General features: G+C 34.2%; 1 protein-coding gene and 1 long non-coding RNA gene across 4 annotated transcripts in view; one reads left to right on the top strand and one right to left on the bottom strand.

Annotated features, from left to right (window-relative positions):
* Nucleotides 1-5,182, bottom strand: part of LOC106878352 (PDF receptor) — a 239,648-nt gene that overhangs the window by 52,169 nt on the left and 182,297 nt on the right. The window lies entirely within an intron of this gene.
* LOC106878353 (uncharacterized) overlaps nt 3,896-5,182 on the top strand; it is an 18,337-nt gene continuing 17,050 nt past the window's right edge. The window contains exon 1 of one of the 2 annotated variants that reach the window (XR_001410496.2): nt 3,896-4,797. This is a non-coding gene — a long non-coding RNA (uncharacterized LOC106878353). The remainder of the gene's footprint in view (nt 4,798-5,182) is intronic. The other variant, XR_008264839.1, reaches the window with a different exon arrangement.

Here is a 5,182-nt window from a genome sequence, read left to right as displayed (position 1 = left end):
AGAGAGAGAGAGAGAGAGAGAGAGAGAGAGAGAGAGAGAGAGAGAGAGAACTCAAAAACAACGAATTGATTAATTTGTCTCATTATTAATATTATTACAAAAGAGGCGGCGAACTGGCAGAGTCGTTACCGCGCCGGGCAAAATGTTTAGCGGTATTTCGTTCGTCTTTCTATTCTGAGGTCAAATTCCGCTGAAGTTCGTTAGAGCGAGGCGGAAGCATTTTAGCGGTTTTTCATTCGTCTTTACGTTCTGAGTTCAAATTCCGCCGCGGTCGGCATTGCTATTCGTATTCTCCTGATCGATAAAATAAAATCAGTCGAGCACTGGGGCGAAGTAATCGACTTACCCGCTCTACTGAACTTGCTGACTTGCGCCAAAATTTGCAAAGCATTGCTGGTAACTGGTTTTTCTTGCTCAAATAACTAAATTTTTCTTGAGATTTCTTTGTTAATCGATCTTCGTTCTTTTTTAAGTGGTGGTGGCGGTGGTGGATAATTAATATACAGTTAGTTTTTTCTTTGTGCTTCATAGACGTTCGGCTTTTAGTGAGATATTTTTGTTCATGATCCAATTGAAATTATGAGCTATACACATGCCTCAGTATTAATGTTATTGCAAAATTATAATCTTGTGTAATGTTTTTATTAATGAGCTAGTTGAAGATGCTGTTTTCTAATTAATAAAGTTCTTTAGATTTAAGCGACAATATAAATGCATTGTTTTGACTTTTCAAAAAAATTTTCATGTGAGATCGTCTAAAATATCATCTGCTCCGATTCTTTTCTTTAACCATTAGGTCTGTTATAAATGAAAAGTTCTCAACTTAATTGAAAAGCATTCATCAGTCAACGATATGTTTATTCCGTATTCTCCAGACATATCGAAAAAAAGAATAGAAGAATATTGTCGATTTAAACATGGAATTGAAGTGACCTTAATACGAATTATAAAATTAACGATATTTGATGCAGATCGTAGAGGAATGAATAAAACATATACCATTTATGTAGAGCTGAGAAGAATCTCACAGAGAAAAGCATTAGTAATTCTGCAAATTATCTAAATGTAATATCAAAATTTATGAATTACTAAATATTTGATAAGTAGTATAATGTAATCTCTTTATCTGTATATCATATATTCAAACCTCTATCATTTTTCATATTTAACAATTTGCTTGTCATCGCCAACATCTATTCTATATATCCTTTGTAACTCTTTCTATATGCTCACAGATTCCACGCCAATTATCTGATAGTTTTATATATAGAGAGAGGGAAAGAAGGTGTTTACGCTAGAAATGCGTTTAGTTCCTATATATATATATATATATATATATATATATATATAGGAGCTAAACGCATATCTAGCGTAAACACCATATTTCCCTGATGATGGGATCATTCTATGGAAATGAAACTTAAAATTCATATGTAATCTGGACGAATGTACTCCCGAAATGACCATTGGAACTCCCTATTTTGCTCTAACATGTTACTGTGATTTGGAGATTGTGGTTAACAGGTAGTTTATAGTAATATTGAAGTTTTTTCGAAAAAAGTTCATGTTTCGATAGAAGAGAAACCGCCAAAAAAATTATACAGTTTCATCTATTGATCCTGTACGAATCCTTTGTCTTCGTTACCCTCGTATCAAGGAGTGTTCGATACTGCTTTCAAACTACCAAAAGAGAATAGGGTACATCTACTTATAAACATTCGGTATTCCGAATAAACATGTATCCTGATTAGAAACCATACATCCAACGAACTTATATTTAGTCTGATGCGTTAATTATTATTCTTCACCTATTTTAACATAATTTTACTCTGTTCTTTACTAATGGAGGAATTTTGAGCAATTTCTTATACGAGAAAGTCATTTAGTAGTATTTCTGTTTAGCTTGTGTTTTTTTTTTACAGCTCCAGATGTTATTTAGACATTTAAATTTTAATATCTTTTGCTGTAGGTGGTATACTTCATTTTACAATATAGCAAAATATATGAGTGCAGCTGCATCCTAGCTCTTTGTTTTCCATTGCTGTGAGGGTGAACAGAACCTTAACCACTTCTTTTATCAATTACTTGTTTCAGTCATTAGACTGCGGCCAATTTGGGGCATCGCACTGAAGAACTGTTAGTCGCATGAATGGAGCGCTGGAGCCTGAAATTTGTGGGGAGGGGACTAGTCGATGACATCGACCCTAGTGTTTTACTGGTACTTAATTTATCGACCTGAAAGGATGAAAGACAAAGTCGACCTCGGCGGAATTTGAACCCAGAACGTAAAGACAGACGAAATACCGCTAAGCATTTCGCCCGGTGTGCTAACGATTCTGCCAGCTCAGCGTATGTATGTATGTATGTATGTATGCATGCATATATATATATACGACGGGCTTCTCTCAGTTTCCGTCTACCAAATCCACTCACAAAGCTATAGTAGAGGACATTTGTACAAGGTAGTACGCAGTGGGACTGAACTCAGAACCATGTGGTTGGGAATCAAACTTCTTACCACACAGCCATATCTGGCCCTGTTGATTTCTGTTTTGGCGGTAACGGTAGGGTTTTAGCGCCTTTTAAATTAATATTAATGTCTACGGAAACTCATACGAATGCACTAACATCTGCGTGCACATGTATAGACGCAGACAAATACGCATACACATACATACTCATATACACGCACACACTAACATACACACGCACGGACGCACTTTTGCTCTCTTTTTCTCTCTCTTATTAAATTATGTAATAACGGAAATTAATGTAGGATTAAAAATATTAAACAAAGACGTATTCTTCCATGATTTCTTCAATTACTTTAATTTAAAACTGTGACAAGAAAATTTGTTGTGTTTTCATCGATTTTAAATTTTAATATTAATTCAATTAATGGCGATTTTTAGCAGTTTGACATGCTGGTCTTTTTCCTGTCTTCCAGAAATATAATTCTACTCAATAAAACTTGAAATATTTACTTTATTCAATAAAAAAGATCTATTAGTGAATATTTAAGAAGAATTAGAACATATGAAAAAATATAAACACCACGCAGCAAGCCATTGCTTATAATTAATCTGAATGCATTTGTTTCTTTAGATACATTTGTCATCTCTCTTGATCAATGGGATCCATATAAGATTTTGTTGTGAAAGATTTATCTGCTATAAATTGGTTATACTTCTACAATACACAAAATATTTTGATAATTATTTTTCTTATACAGTTACTAATAATATTTAAATATAAAAATATAATACAATTTTTTAAAATATTGAATGATTACGAGGGTCCAGCCGAGTAAGATTGGAATTTAAGGGGTCCGCAGCTATAAAATGGTTGAGCAAGACTGTTTTGGATAATAACTGTAGGTAATGAATTCGTATAGGCTCTCAGTGGCGTAATTCGTAACATAGACGTAAAAAATGTGATACGTCGAGGTTTGAATCTTACATGTTGGTCTTTCTCTTTTCTGCGAGGCTGTAAAAAGACCTCTGCGAAGTGAAATGATCTACAGCAACAAGCAGTTCACTCTCGCAAATCCCATACTAACTTATGATCTCAGATAATAAAAATCTCCATAAAACTGCGCATCGTCATTTCAATATACGTCTTTCTCACTCTACAACTACTGACAGTGTCCATATTGTTTCCACATGATCAAAATAACTTCTGTCTAATTTATTACAATCTGAAAGTCAGATGACTAGATATCATCTAATTAATTTCTTCTATGACGTAATTTTCATGACGTGACTACTTGTAAAAATAGTAATTTTGCATCATTAAATATGCAAAAACACAAGCAGACATAGATACACAATCATATTCACACACACATGATCGCTAGAACTGACATATAGTATGTGTATAGAGTTAAAATACAAATTAACCACCATCAACCGATGATTGGCACACAAACACAAAACATATGCATACATGAACGTGAAAACTTGTGATATATGTATGTATGTATGTATGTAGGAAGGTAGGTAGGTAGGTAGGTAGGTAGGTAGGTATGTATAGTTATATATATATGTGTGTGTGTGTGTGTGTGTGCGTACAGGGAGGAAATGGGAGTAAGGATGGGAACAGAATAGAGGGGAGAAATTACGCATTTATTTATTTAGTTGATCCTCCCGTAAAGATATAAGGTGATACACAATCATTCAACCATGAGTGCATTGCATCTTATAGCAGAAACAACTGTAAGCTAATGCAGCACATTTCCCTTCCGCGTACGAATTATCCGGCATGTTGCTACAAATTGTGCGTCTACTACTCACTCTTACGCACACGCCGTGCAACAAATGCCAGGTACTTGACCCAGATGCAAGACAATGTGACTGAACTCGCAATATCATGATTATGAAGAAAGCTTCCTAACAATTCCCTTACGCTGTGTCCACACCTACAGACTCATACACTCGTACACAAACAAACACACACGTATACACTCACACATATAGAAATGATGTAACTGAATACGCTGGAAATAACGTGTATGAACAGATATTTAAATACCCGTATATAACATCATTTGTGCTAAACAAACATTACTGCCATTGAGTATAGTTTAACCGAGTCTTATACACACACACACACACACATATATATATAACATAAAAGAATAAGGATCTGGAATCCGAGCAGGAACCTAACTAGTACTTTGCTGGATGTTCCCTACCATTGAATGATTGGGAGCATACAGAATTGTTTAACATTTACACGGTACTTTTCTCAATAGGTAAATCCAGATTTCGCTTCATTGGATTCCCTTCAGCATACAAGGTACAGTGTGTTCAAAAAGTCTATCCGCAATGATTTTTTTTCTCCAAGATGTATTTCAAAACATTTGTAGAAGAGTCAACTTTTGTATTAAAAATGAAGGACGACACTTTCAACATCTCTTATAAAGTTTTTTTAAAGTCTCATAAAGTCTAATATATTCCTTTGTAGTCTTATACCAACTTATAAATATTTATTTTGTAATAAAATACTTACTGCGTAGAGATGTTCATGAAGACGAGTGGAGAATGATGTTATCCTCAAACCGAGCTTATTACAGCATTGAATTTAATGAGAATTATGTTAGAATAATACTGTAATAAACACGTTTTGACGATGTATAATACTTTACTCCACCTTTTGATGGCTTCATTATACATACATATAT

This window comes from Octopus bimaculoides, chromosome 9 (genome assembly GCF_001194135.2).
Source record: "Octopus bimaculoides isolate UCB-OBI-ISO-001 chromosome 9, ASM119413v2, whole genome shotgun sequence".
Classification (NCBI taxonomy): domain Eukaryota; kingdom Metazoa; phylum Mollusca; class Cephalopoda; order Octopoda; family Octopodidae; genus Octopus; species Octopus bimaculoides.
This window is presented reverse-complemented; position numbering and strand designations above follow the sequence as displayed.